The following is a 14,820-nucleotide window of genomic DNA, read 5'->3' on the forward strand; positions in this document are numbered from 1 at the left end:
GAGATTACCCAAGGATCATGCCTCACCATCCCTGAGGGCTCCAAATGGAGGAGGCAGAGGGTCCTCTGGGGCTGACAGGGAGTCCCCAAGGGTGGCAAGAGCAGAAGCCCCCTCCACACCCCATGCTTTCCGTGCGAGGAAGGAGGGAGCTATCTGAGACCTCAGGGCCCCGAGCCTGCCCAACCTGGCCGCCCTGCCCCTCACTGGGCCGGAGCTGTGTCCACACATCCTGCACCTGCACATACAGACCCAGGCATAATCCATATTTGTTTGAGCATTTAAAAATTAGGGCCAAAGTATACATAAAAGATTTTTTGGGGGGAGGAGAAAATCTGAAATAATGAGCTAACAAAAGGCATTTGGTGAGACATAATCTAACAAGAACGGACTTTGAAATCATGGTTATTGGCCATATTTCCTTTCAGGAGCAGCTAAAGACTCCACAGAAAGTAAAGCAATTAAAGTCTACGTTTATATTGCACATTTTCGTCCAGCGAGCCACTAACGAGGTGGCAGCATTAACCTAAGCGTACTTGGCAAGTGGCCGTGGGCATCCTGGGGACACTCGCTGGACCAGCCGGTAGAGCAGCTCTCCCATGCCCAGCCCTGCAGGGGCAGATGCTGAGCCCTGCCAGCTGGAGGGCCTCGTCCTCTGGGAGGGATGGGCGAGGGTGAGCCCGTGGGTTGCACAGAGCCCTGGGCCTGCATGTCCAGCAGCTCCGTGGACATGGGGTTGTTTAGGGGAAAGGGTTCACCTGGGAGAGGGGGGTCAGAGGTGAGTCTAGGCCCTGGACCAAGCTCAGCTAAAGTGCTTCCTCCCAGAGGCCCCACTCTCTGGGGGGTGGGGAACTCAAAAGTCAGGGTGCTGAGCTGGGCTGACCCTGAAGCCAGCACTCCTGCCTCTCCCTGGGCCTCAGGCGCCCTTCCCGGAGTGACTGCCAGGTGTCTCTGCCCTTAACTGGCTGAGGCACTGGCTGGGGCACTGGCTCGGGCAGGTGACACTGCTTCAACTGCAGCCCTGGGGGCCAGAGGAGAGGCCACAAGGGGACTGTCTCCAGTCCTGGCCACACCTTGCCACCCCCCAGCACCGCCTGTGGGTTCTGTGCCTGACTTTCCCCTGCGCAGGGGTTGGGGAGACAGGGCAGGAGTAAACATCCCGCCCAGTGGTAGAAGAAGCAGCCTGAGGACACACTGGAGCTGGCATCTCAGTCGTGGACACTGATAGGGGGCAGCTCTGAGGAGACAACAGGCACAGGTCTGAAGGCACCCAGAGGGATGTGGGGGCTGAGAGGCCAGCCGGGGCTGGAGGCCCAGGGGCAGGAGACAGGTTATGTGGACCTGGAGAAAGGGACCCCCTTTCTTCCCTCCCTGCCCAGGTAAGCCTGGCAGTGCCACCCTTCAGGGTTTTTACCTGGATTGTCTAGTCCCACAGGGTCGGGGTTAGGGGCCCATGCACTTCCTGGAACTCAACCCCTTTAAATATAAGACCCTGCGCAACGTTTGTGTTGGAACTCTTGTGAAAGTCACCCCAGGGCCCTGCCTTCTCCAGAGGTCCCCTGAGCCCCACGGAACTGGCCAGCCTGGGACCCCCCTCCTGGTGCCTCTGCCCACCCTGCTTCTCAGACACTGCTGGGTACCCCAGCCCTCAGATGCTTTCCCCGGGCCAGAGAGTCAAGGCCACTTTGGGTCAGTTCCCGTGTCCTCCTCTGGGCCCTACTGTCCCTCGGGGTGGGATGGGGGGCTGTAGGGTTAGGACCTGTACTCCGGGTCCTGCTTTGGCCCCTCCTCCTTCCAGGGGCAGGTGGTGGGAGCAGAAGGGTTGCCCGGGCCGCAGCCCCCGGTCACACCGTGGGCCTCCACCAACAAGACTCAGATGGATTTGAGACAGGTCTGCGAAGTCTCATACCTATAACTTTAAATTAAAAAAGCCATGTGCTGTTTATGGTTCTGTCGGCAGCTCTGCACAGCAGCCCCATAAAGATCATATTATAGTACAAGCCATTATGTGCCGAGTTTACTATATATACATTTCTAAATGGTTCGGCAAACAGCGGCCTACTTATGGGCAGGGAAGGAGAACTGGTTCATTTGGGGTAACAAATGATCCTTGATTTGATTTTAAATGCAGTGACAGCCAAATTTATTTCTTATTTAATCACTTCCCTGTGCTGTTCAGAACAGAGTGATATTAAACTCCACAACGCAGAGCAGACTCTGGAATCCGCCGAAAGAGGCCTGCGAATAGATTATGTTTATAGGGTAGAGCGGTGCACATAACCAGAATGGGTATTTTTGTCATTTATACAGTGGCTTACATCATTATTTCTTCCTGCTTCCAATTTTTCAGTAATAAAAATATAGGCAATGTGATTCTCTTTGCATTACAGATAAACCATCCTGATTCTTTATTAAATATTTGTATTAATCTCAAGTACTACAAAGCGTTCACACAGATACATCAAGCCCAGGGCAGCCATTCCCCTCTGCTCGCTCTCCACGAAACAGCCCCTTTACGAGCAAGCGGCTCCCGGAGAAGAAGGTTTCCATGAGGACCGCCAGGCCCCCCTCTGTCCCTGCTTTATGGCCCGTGTGCATGTGGCACCATTGGGACCAACAGGATATTTGCTCCTCAAGATCCAGCAGTGTGGGCGATCACACCGCAGTCCCCAGTTTTCTGTTCTATTTAATTAGGAATTACCGCCCTGGTGTCAGTCACGGGGGCTGAGACACACAACACCTGTCTGCTGCTCCAGGGGCCCCAGGAGGGGCTGCGCCGGGCAGTGACCAGCTGTTTGGGGTCATGGAGCCCCGGGGGCCGGGCCTGAGGGGTAGGGAAGAGAGGGTGGGTGCCAGCTCTGGCCCCCACTTCCTGGGTGGCCTGGGGTGAGTCTGCCTGCCCCCTCGCCATGGTGGGGAGACATGGGTCACCCAGCGTGGGTGACAGCTGGGTGCTCACGTTCCTGGGAGGCCGGAGGAGGTGGTCCTCCTGTACCAGGAGAGAAAGGAGGGACCCTCAGCCCCAGCTGTGCCTCCATGTCTTCCCTCCACCCCCCTCGGATTCCATGGCTCCCACAAAGGTTGGTCATTGCTGCCTCTGGCCGCCCAGGATCGATGACAGCACAATCGAGGGGACACCTCTGGGTGGTCCCAGAGGGTGTCTGCTCTTGGGTAGGGTGTGGATCTGGGCCTGTCTCAGCTCTGGGTGTGTCTGTGAGAGGTGGGGGGCTGGGGCTGGGGTCCAGGGTTCTCCAAGGATCTCCCAGACTGGAGGGGCTTCCGATGGCCCTGGGGATATGGCAGGTAGCCAGCTGGTGGTCAGTGCAGGGCGCAGTGTATGTGGTTTTGCTGCAACCACTAAGAACACGGTTACTGATGCTCTGTGGGGCCAAGACACAGCCATCACTGACCCCCGTTCCCAGTCCAGGCCACCCCACCCCGTCCGTGTCTACCGACCTGATTTGTGCATGCCAAGGCCCTGGGGCCCTTCATCTTGGGCTCTCGTCAAGCTTTGGTTGGGGGCTCTCTGATCTCTGACCCCTGAATCCTCCACTGACTCCATGTTGGGGGACCCACCCAATCCAGCCTGGATGGGTCAACCAAGGTTCAGGTCCAGTCATGACTCTACCAGGCAGGTCTGGAGGCCTCAGACAAGGCCCAACCTGTGTCCTCTATACCCACCTCCTGGCCTGGCAGGGCTTCTGGGGGTCCTAGTGAGAGAGGGTGAGCCTTGGTGAAGAAGCCCTGTCCCTTAATCCCCGGAAGGACAACCCAGGTCCACATTGACCAGATGGTGCTGGAGGAGCAGTCTGGGAAGGCTTCATGAAGGGGGAGCTCTGGAGAAGGCCATGTGTCCAGCAGGAGCCAGGGCAGGGAGGGGACAAGCTTGGAGGGGGCAATGCATGGACAGGGGATAGAGCAGGGCAGTGGATGGTGTGTGGGGGAAGCAGATGGAAGTCCAAGTGCCAGGCTGCAGGGCTGGCACGACTACCCAGGGAGAATGCCATGCCGACGGCTCCCTGGGGACCCTGCACTTGGAGCCGGCCTAGCCCTGCAGAGCTACAGGTGTCTCCAAGACAATGGTTGAGGTGGAGAAGGGGCGGAACAAGCGACCTGAGCCCAGGGCTTACCCGACCCAGAGGAAGGAGGGGTGACTGGGAACCACTGCCCAGTCCAGCCTGGGCGGGTCAGGCAGGGCAGGTGTAAGCCCTGTGGGGCTCCTAGCGCTCCATCCGGAACAGGTAGGACCCACGTCCCTTGCTTACAGGCGGTCAAGGCATCCTCGGGGCCTAGGCCTCGGACAGTCTGCATCTGGGGATGTGTTGTGTCTGGGAACCTCGCTGCCTCTGCGGAGAGTGCCTGCGTGGAGGAGGGAGGGCAGCTGGCTGGCGGGGCACCAAGGGACGCTGTGTTCCCACCACCCGGGGCCCTGATCTGAATGCAGCTATGTGCGGCTGCAGCACCACCTTGGCTGCCAGGACTGGCTGGCCCAGAAGGGGGAGGGGGTGTGGGAGGGGCCTGGGGAATGCTGGGGAAGGGGGGGCAGGGGAGGGGGTTTGGGAAAGGGTCTGGGGAGGGCTGGAGGAGGGGGTGGGTGGCTGCCCTGAGCCCCTGCCCTGAGCCCCGTGACCATCCCACGGAGGCCCCCTTCCACGGCAGAATTGGGTGACTGAAGTGGAGACCCCTCCAAATCCTGTGATCTCCCCCAAAGTTCCAGTCTCATTGGAGGAATGGGGTGGGGGCTGGGAGGGGGGCAGGGGAGCCACTGTGCAAGCAGCCACCCCTTACTCCGTACCTCCATGTTTCCATCATCTTAGTGGGACTTGTTACCCCTGGGCGGGAGTGGCAATCCCATAAATGCCAGGGGCAGAGCACAGCCAAGTGGGTGCCCACTGCAGCAGAGAGGGGGGCTGGGTCACCTGCACTCTGGCCCTCTGTGCCCTCTGGAGAGTCCACTGCCCCTCCCCCAGCCTGTCTCCGTTGCCCTTTTGACTGGGGCCCAGGGTGCAGAAGGGCTGAGGGGCCTGGGTGCATGTCCTGCCTCTGCTACCTGCTGGCCGAGTGGCCAGGGTGGGATGCCCTGTCCTTACCCATGAAGGTAGAATGCTATGGAGTGTCCTGGGGCTGAGCAGGGCTTGGGTGGGCCAGGCCTCCTGGCTCTCAGTGCAGGGAGACAATGAGGGTGGGCGATGCTGTGTTGCTAGGGGTTCTACGTGCCCCCCCCCACCCCGGACAGACGGTTGCCACCTGGGCTGTGTGCCAGGTCTCCAGCCGGCTGACGAGAGGCCCATGTGCTGAGCCTGCCGGTTCCTGACTCATCCACAACTGGGCGTCCCTGGCATCAATGCTTCCCGTGGTTGCACACAACCCAGTGGGGGTTGGGATCTGCGAGGTCCCTGGGAGCTCCCTCAATCCCCATAGGAGCAGCGGAAGGCAGCCAGCCTCCCCCTCCCTACTCAGGCCAGGCATGGGGGTTGGGCTGAGCCCCAGGATCCCCGAGAGTGGGAAGGCCACAGGCAGCCCACAGACTCCCAGGATCTGCAGGGAGCCCTGCATATCACCTCACCCACGAGCCCAATGACAATGCACTGTGTTGGGGGGCTGTGTGACCCATGTGACCACCTATCAGCTATCACCTCCCCCACCGCACCTCCTCCCTGGAGGCTGCCCCCCTGCCCTGCCCTCCCCTGCCTTGCCCCTTTCCCCTGCCCCCCCCCCCCCCCCGTCCCCCCCAGGGCTCTTCCCTGCCACCCTCACCGGGAGTCTGGGAGTCTTCAGGCTGGAACCCGTGGGACCTCCGGGACCTCCGTTTCTCCTAATCTGCACACAATGCCTACAGAGCCAGGCCCAGGAATCTGAGGTCTCAGCCCCTTAGGGTTGGGGGCAACGACTAGGGGTAACAAATACAAGGGAGAGGAGCCAGCAAGCCCCTGAGGTTGGACCTTGCCAGAAGAGGCCGAGCATTGCTTGGAAGAAATTAATTTTGTTTTGTTCACATCATGCTGATGGTGTATTTGCCTGGCACCTCTGGGGGGTTCTCTATGCTTCTGGTTTCTGGGATGTTATAACGGGAGCTTTGAGATACTGCAGCCACACCAGGGCACCGCGGATCCTGTGGGCTGAGCGCTTGGAGCATGGGGCGGGAGGCCACTGCGGAGGCCCTCAGAGCCCCTGAGCTCTGGCCCGGCAGGCACCCCGGCTCTCCTGTGCCTCTGCCTCGACTCCTACCCTACCCCGGGGCGAGCCCCCTCACCCCACCCTGTCCCCGCAATGCTGTGCTCACCTCCTCTGGGCTGACGGGAGAGGTCCATGTTAGATGGGGTCAGAGGCTCAGTCTGGGAAGGTGGACAGTCCTGGGGACGAATGGGGGCGCAGCGTGTGCGTGACGCCCCTGAACTCTGTCCTTAGAAACACTAAGATGGTAAATTTTGTTTTGTGTTCTTTGCTACAATTAAAAAATTTAAAGAAAAAAAATTTAAAGAAATTTCTTGGGGGGGGGGGCATAAACAGACACACACAGGAGAGTCTATCAGAGGGACACAGATGCTACCCTGAAAGAGCCCCAAGGGGCCCCAACTGGGACAATGTGAGAAAAACATGGAGTTGTGTTGGACTCAAACCAAAGTGTGAAATAAATCTCCAGGATCTACTCGGGTATCAGAGTGGGAGGGAAGAGACAGATATCCCAGCAGACACTCCTTGGGGCACACGGTACCCCCTAGATGTCGGTGACGGTGACAAGCCCTGCCCCCCATGCCTCAGCCGGTGGCCAAGGTCACCAAGGTCACCGTGATAGGCCATGCTGACGGCATGCACCTGACATGTGGCATGAGAAGGGTCCCAGCTCTGGGGTCTCCCCAAACCCCCACCCCAGTCCCATCATGAGGAACACATCAGAGCACAAATCCCAGCTGAGGGCCATTCCATGAAATCCCTTTCCTGTGCTCCCCAGGGCCATCGAAGTCATTGAAAACAAGGGTCATCTGAGCAACCATCCTGGCCCAGAGCACCCCCCAGGACAGCTGCCTGTGGGGAGGGTCCACGGTGGGACCCTGGGCAGGTAAGAGGCTTAGGTGAAAACTAAGGACATCTGGTGAAGTGTGCACTTAAATTAGCTACATTCCTGGGGATGCCAGGCATTCTCAGGGAACATGTGGCGGGGGCCTGTGTGGGTCCCTCCAGCCCCTGACCCCAGGCCAGCTTGTGGGGTGTGTCTTGGTGTCTGGGCCCCGGCTGCGTGGACCACCGGTCCTGGGGTAGGGGGCTCTATGAGGACATGTGGGCTTGGGGGGCCTGGGGGCTCTCAGGGAGATGGAGGGATGGTAGTCAGCGCTCTGAGAGGGTGTGCAGAGGGAGAGTGGCCGGAAAAACCACATTTTAACCCATCATAATGTGGACAGTTTTGTTATGAAAAACACCAGAAAGCCATTAATGTAAATCATGAAATATTCAGCAAGGCAGTCACTTAAATGGCTGGCGTTCCCAGAATTGGTGCCGGATGCTTCCTGCCTTGGGGGCGCCCAGACATAAGCTCCTCTGTGCATGTTCAGAGGTCATTATCTCAGAACTGGGAAGCGTTAGATCATCGCTGTGGAGGCCCGCAGCCGAGCAGGGAAAGGAGGTGTTTCTGGGGCCGCAGCCACTGTGCCCTGCACCCCCAGAGGTGGGGTCCCTGGACAGGGGCGGCCAGGGTGGAGCCTTCTCCATGGATTCCAGGTGGCAGGGTCACAGAGTGAGCTGTCCCCTGCGTGAAAGTCCTCCCTTACCATGCAGCCCAGCCCGCGCTCCTGCAGACGATGAGGAGAGCTGCCATGTGTCCTTATTCGCACTTCATGCACCCCTTGCGGACCTGCAGTCCTTTCTCCTGACAGCAGGCTAGGGCCGCCTGGCCGGTGAACTACAAGGCCAGCATTTGGGTCCGGGGTCTGTTTGGTTTTGGAATTGTGCTCTCAGACATCATGCCTGCCCCTGAAACACTCCCCATAAGATGAAGCAAAGCAAAAAACAAACAAACAAAAAAAAACCCAAAAATAGAAAGCAGGAGGACAAGAGTGTGAGGATGGCCGCACTAGTGTGGGTGCCGTCAAATGCCAGACAACAGTGTCAGTGAGGATGCGGAGACTGGGAGGCCATGCGGGCTTGGAGTGGCCACCCTGGAACACAGGATGGAGAGTCCTCCAAAAACTGAAGGCAGGTCTGCCATCTGACCCAGCACCCCCACTCCCAGTATGTCCCCAGAAGAACTGAGAGCAGGTTTTGAGAAGACTCTTGTATACTCCCGTTCATAGCAGCCAAAAGGTAGACACAATCCAAGCATCCAAGTGATGATGGATGGATAAGCAAAATGTGTTCCGTCCACACCACGGACCATCACTCAGCCTTCAAAGAAAGGAAATCCTGGCACCTGCTACGACATGGGCCTGAGGACATGGAGCTGAGGGAGATGAGCCAGCACAGGAGGACAGATTCTGTATGAGTAGAAACTCCCAGAAGGCCCCAGAGCCATAGATACTGGGGGTGGGAGAGTGGCAAGGGAGGGCTGGAGTGGGGCGGGGACAGGTCAATGTTTAACGAGGACATAGGCTCAGCCTGGGAAAATGAACAACACATTCTGGGGGTGGACAAAGGGACAGCTCACAACAGTGTGAACGCACTTAATACCCCTGAATGTGCACTTAAAAACGGTTAAGATGATAAATGTTATGTTATATATATTTTACCACAATTGTTAAAATAAAACATGAGGGACACCTGGGTGGCTCAGGGGTTGAGCATCTGTCTTTGGCTCAGGGCTTGACCCTGGGGTCCTGGGATGGAGTCCCATATCGGGCTCCCTGCAGGGAGCCTGCTTCTCCCTCTGCCTGTGTCTCTGCTTCTCTCTCTGTCTCTCATGAATAAATAAATAAAACCTTAAAAAACAAAACAAAACATGAGCAGATGAGGATGTGAGCAGTGTGGGAGGACGGGCTGTGTGTGTCAGGGTGAGGGAGTCCACGGGCAGACAGCCGGGATGTGGCCAGCCAGCGGGGTAGCCAGCTCCAGGGCAGTGTCTCAGCATCTCAGAGAGAGAGGCGGCCACACCTTTTTGGCCTGGAGGGACCCACTGGACCAGGGGTCTGGGCTCAGGAGATGTGGGGTCCATCTGACGTGGGCCTGCTCCTCGCTCTGGAGAAAGCAGGCAGGTGTTTGGTGACATTTCCCCAGGACTTTGTACCTCGGGCTCTGTGGGGCTTCTCCAGCAAAGAGGGCGGGCTTTGCCTGAGGCTGTGCACCTGAGGGCCACCCCAGCTGGGAAAGGCTCTCGAGGGCCTGGGTCCCCTCCTGCCCTGTCCTGACTCCGCATGACCACAGGATGCCTCCTGTCCACTTAGGGGCCGCCTGATTCCACCCACAGCCTCGGGGTTTCCTGGGTGCCCATCTGAAGGCAGGAGGTGAGCAGGTGAGGCCAGCACAGGGGGCAGGGGAGGCCTGCCTGCATCTCTTATGTGTGGCTGGCCTGAGAGCTGCTGATACCAGCATTGTCCCCGGGGAGGGGGGGGCGTGGCCCCAGCCCCTGGGAGAGGTTTGTCTGTGGGGCAAGGGGTGTGCTATTGGTTGTGGTGCCCCCAGCGGGACTGTAAACAGCATTGGTGCTGAGCCAACTTGCGCCCCCCCCCAGTCCCCCTCCCACCCCGGGCCCACAGTGTCCCTGTGAAAAATCACCGCACGCTCCACAAATGCCATTTCAGCAAAGAGCACACAGCCTTCTGGAAACTAAGCCTCTGGAGGCCCTGGCCACTCAGATTCTCTGTGACAAGATCCCAGGGACAGTTAAAGACGTCCGGTTACAGTAAAGCTGCTCTGGTCCTGATCGGTGGTTTTCATGGGGGGCGGGGGTGTGTCAGTGTGCACCGCCCTGCCCACTGATCAGAGCCATCAGGGAGCACCTCGGCACTTGCCTGCTGCATCCTCGGGGAGGTGAGAAAAGCCACTGGCTCCTGGGATTTCCACATCTCATGGGGATCCCATCCCTGGGGCCTGCGAGGTGGCTCCTTGGGTGTCAGCAGAGGGCACATGGGCTCCTGAAGGTCCAGACCCCAGGCTTTACACACCTTCCGTAGCTCTCCTCTGCAAAGGGAGGTAACGTTCCTAGAGGAGCTCTGGGGGGGCCACACCTTGCCAGCGCGTGCTGTTTCCAGACTAACCTTGTGTCGCGGGCCTTCCCCCACAAGGCCCAGAGTGACTCGTTCATTCGCTCACCCCTCACTCACTTGTTTGCAGAACGAACAAGAACCTGGCCGACTGCCTGCTGTCCCAGGAGCATCGCGTTGGGGCTGGGATCCAGGAGACAATGAGGCCCACCCCCGAGGAGGCAGAGGCAGAGGCAGAGGTGAAGACCAGCAAATAGTAAGGCCTGAGCTCTGATCCAGGCCCCCCAAGGGGGGCAACGCAGAGGATCCTGGACTCACGCCTGGTGGGGGCAGCCAGGGTGGGCTTGGCAGCAGAGGGGAGACTTGAGTGGAGGCTCGGGGGCCACTGGGGGGGCGGGGGCTTTGTGGGTGCAGAGCGTGAGCGAGCCCAGTGGCTGGGGGGCCCGGCCCGGGGGGTGAGGCTGGCCCTCCTGGGTGACTGGCCCGAGGCCAGGCTGAGGAGTGTCCCCCAGTCTGCGGGATGACCATGGTAGGGGCTTTTCGGGTCTGGGTGGTGCCAGGCTGGGGGCAGGAAGGCCAGCGCCTGAGAGGGCACAGGGTCAGGGCCAGGGATGGGGTCCAAGGAGCTCCCCACCTCCCATCAGCCCATCTCTGAGGAGGAAAAGGAGTTCTTTCCCGTAGAAATGCTCATGGAAGGGAGCTTATGGCATCTGATCTTCCACTTAAACATGTATGTAGTGAACTGCCACGGTTTACCGGGCACTTGGAATGGCCTATGATTGCCTCCAGGGGTAGAAATCACACTGGGAAGAGGCTCCCAAGGGTGCTGCTGGGTGGCATCGCTGCTGCACCTGCTCTGGGGTGCCATCATTCCTGCCCCCTGGAAATGGAAGATCTGAACCTCAGGGCCCCGGGGGGCTGGTACCCTGTCTCTCCAGACCCAAGGTGGTAGAGAGGAGCATAAGGACACCGGCACTGGCTTTGGGTGAGCCTGGGTCACATCCTGGCTTGAGACTCCATTTCGCAGGTGAGCCTCTGAGGCCCTCGGTGACCTGAGACCACTCAGTGTTGGGATTTGAACTGGTTTCTGTCAAGCTCCTGGTCTCGGCGAAGCTTCCCACCTCCCGGCTGGCTCGTGGTGGGCCATACCGTGGTGGCACGGGTAGAGTGGTCACAGGAGCCAAGGGATGCACCTGCTTGCAACCCGTGAAGTGCCCGGGGGAAGTGCAGGGGTGCAGCACACTGGCTACTTGTCCAGCGGGCAATGCTCCTGCCGGCTGACTGTGTGTCTGCACTGAGTGGAGGGGAGGGGAGGCCGGCACCCCCACCGGGTCCCCTACCAGGCAGGGACTGGCTCCCGGGGACCCTCTGGATGACCAGAAAGTCACTGCCATTTCATTACTTCAGGGCCTGGCAAATTGCTATGCGTGACAGCAAGCTTAAAAATGAAATAATAAGTCTGTCCTTTTAAAAAGCAAATTGTGACACTGGAATATTCATGAGCTGTGACTTCACGGGAATGGCAGCAGCCGAGAGATTAGCATTCGGTTAAGTCAGCAGCACAGGAATTTAGGGAAATGCACTTGTCACTCTGAGGAAACGAGTGATTAATACTTTTCCTGTTTGCGGGGCCCCTTAACGGGCGAATTTTTAATGTAATAATTAATTAACCTTGAGACCACTCCTATCTGCCAGGCTCTGGAGGCCTCGGTTCCTCAGGGGTGGGTGCGGCCAGCTCGCACACAGCCCTGCTCGTGGGTGCCCATGACCTCTCTGTAGGGGGTGGTCAGGGGGGTACCCCCCACACTCACGCCTGCCCAGCACCTCAGAGTGGCTTTGTTTGGCCACAGGGTCTTTGCAGACATGATTGGGTACAGATCTGGAGATGAGGTGGACTCAGGGGGGTCCCTGCATACTGGGCACACATCCTCTAGGACAAGAGGAGACAGGCACAGGGAGAGGGAGATTCGGGACACCGGGAGTAGGCTCAGGGGAGACAGGCCAGCAACTCCAAGCCGGGACGCCCCCTCAGCTGGTCCGGGACAGACCCTTGCCCACAAAGGGGACCAGGCCTGCCCACCTGTGTGGCCTCCAGGGCTGGACGGGAGTCTGTTCCTGCTGTTTGGAGCGCCCTGCTTTGTTACATGGCCCCAGGACACTCCCACACCAGGTGACCTTGGGTAGGTGCTGGAGGGCAGCTGAGGGAGGTCGGGAGCCAGCATGGGCTGCACCCTGAGAACCATGAGCCCTCCGGGCGCTGCATGCAGGCTTTTGCATGAACAGGTTGAGAGACCAGATGCCCGCCCCTCCTCTCTCTCTCTCTCTGGGCCTGGAGTCTCCCCCTGCAGGTGTTGGCCCTGACCTGTGCTTTCGAAACTGGGTTCCCCAAGGCACCCCAGGGGTGACAGTTTGTTGGCTGCCTCAGTTTCCCCCTCAATGGCCTCCTCCTCCTCCCTCTTGCTGTCTGGAGGAGAGCTCTCACTTCTCCTTTATGGCCTGTTCCCATCACCCTCGCAGTGCTGGCCGCGCTGAGGTGCCTTCAGAGTCCCGCACCGCCCACGAGGCTCCCAGCAGCGTCCCTGAGAGGACTCCAGCTGGCCCCTGCCCACAGGTCACACCGGAGTGGCAGGACTGCGTGCGGCTCGCCCCCGCCCTCTAGTGGCCACCGGGAGGCACCGCGGGGCAGCGGCTGTCGGAGGCTCTGGGTCCCGTCTCTCCCGGCACCGCAGGGTTGGGTGGGGGAGCAGGAGGGCCAGGGTGGACCTTCGCAGCCAGACGCGGAGCCCTCTTTGCCGGGAGACCGTGTCCAGCCTCTGTGGCCCAGCCTGCTCGGGGTCCAGGAGCCGGGTCCGGGCGGGAGCCATGTGTGTGGGGAGACCCTGGGGAGGGAGGTTGTCCCTTTGGCACCACACGGGGCAACTGGGCTCTCCCTGGAAACTCCCAGTGCCAGTGCTGGGATGGGAGCCAAGGCTGGCCCTGGCGCATCCAGGGACACCTTTGGCTTGCGCTGACTCCCTGTTGGGCCCTGGCCTGCAGTTCCGGCCAAGAGGCCCTTCTTCTGAGAGCACCTCCCAGAGCAGTGGCCACCTCACTCCTTCTGCTCCTCCATCATGGGAAGAGGCTCCCAGCGCACAGGAGGTACTGGAGGCGAGGCAGGTGCACCAGGCGGAGTCCTTGGCTGTGATAGGTCAGGGGCATCATGTGGTTTAGGGCTCAGGGGAGGCAAGGAGAGAAGCTGATCTGCAGGCAGCAGCCAGGCCGGTGGGGAGCTCTGGGGCGGGGTGAGATGCTGGGTCTTTACGCCTGCACAGCCCCTGGAGGACCCTCATCAGTGACCTTGCAGAGTAGGGGGGCAGCTGTGGGCTGCTCCTCAAAGCTGGGAGGTGAGTCCTCCCTCTGCGTGTCCACACATGTCCCAATCCTCACCTAGAAGGGGACATGGAGGCCCGAAGAGGAAGGAAGCATGGAGGCCTCTAGGGACAGCATGGCCCCTCACTGTGCCTTGTGTGTGGGGGAGCCCCTGTCCCAGGTCCTCGATCTCGGGGTGGGGGGTCTGGTGCCCTACCCTGCATCTCTGGGAGAGGGATTGTTGTTTACTGGATGCTTCTTTAGGTCACTCTCCCTGGACAGTGGTCTAGCGGTGGGCGGGGGGCTCCTGAGATGGGTCAGCCAGCAGAAGGTGGGCGGTGCACAGAGAGCTGAGGGCAGGCCCCCATGAGGCACAGCCAGGATGGTCTTCCTGGAGGAAGAGGAGACCCTGAGTCCTGGGGCTGGGGCTGGGCTCCCACAGGCAGCGGGACCAGGAGTCAGCAGGTAGGCAAGGCGACTCCACGGTCAAGGCCTGGCTTGGCCCATTCAGCTGATCAAGGTACGACAACCCGCTTTTCGAGTCAGGCAGTTTAACAGAAGGACCTGGGGCCCTCATCCCACACGTCAGAGGGTGGCTCTGGAGCTACAGCGGCCTGGGATGCCCACGGACGGGCTGGACCCCAGTACCCAGGAGCCCCCTCCAGACAGCGGCCCGGCAGCTCCGGAGTCTCAGCCCTGCTGCCGCTCCTCCTCTACGTGAAGGGGGGCAGGGTGAGCACCACTGAGTCAAGCTCCGATGCGCTGAAGGCTGCCCCTCCTGGTCTCCAGCCGGCCCTGCCCCTGGACTTCAGCCCCGTGCCTTTAGCCGCCTTCAGGCCCAGTCCCCTGGGACTCCCTGCACATCCAGGGCACCTTCTGTCCCTCCCTCAGGCAGTGGTCCTGCTGTGCACCTTGTCGCCCACACTGGGGACCCTCATGGCATCCTGGATTCTGCTGTCACCTACAGCTGCAGCTGCCCGCCATTAGGTGCATTTCCAAGCCGGGCTACCTTCTCAGGACTATGAGCCATCGTCCCCATTGCTCCCACCATCCACGCTGTCCTTGTCATCCCCACTGTCCCCACCATCCCTGCAGTTCCCACCGTCCTCACTGTCCTCAGTCCTCGTCGCCCCTACTATCCTCACTTTGCATCACTTTTGGAAGGACACAGGAGCTTCCTGGCTTCCTCCCACAGCCAGTCTGGCTCCTCCCTGCCCCCACCAGAGTCCCTACCATCCATGCTGCAGTTCTCACAGCCTCTGATGAGGTCCACTTGCTGTGTCCTGACCCCACCAGGCGCCCCCAGCTTCCTTCCCTCCCCTGGCCACCGCCTTGTCCCAGCTGA

Source organism: Canis lupus, chromosome 9 (assembly GCF_003254725.2).
Source record: "Canis lupus dingo isolate Sandy chromosome 9, ASM325472v2, whole genome shotgun sequence".
Classification (NCBI taxonomy): domain Eukaryota; kingdom Metazoa; phylum Chordata; class Mammalia; order Carnivora; family Canidae; genus Canis; species Canis lupus.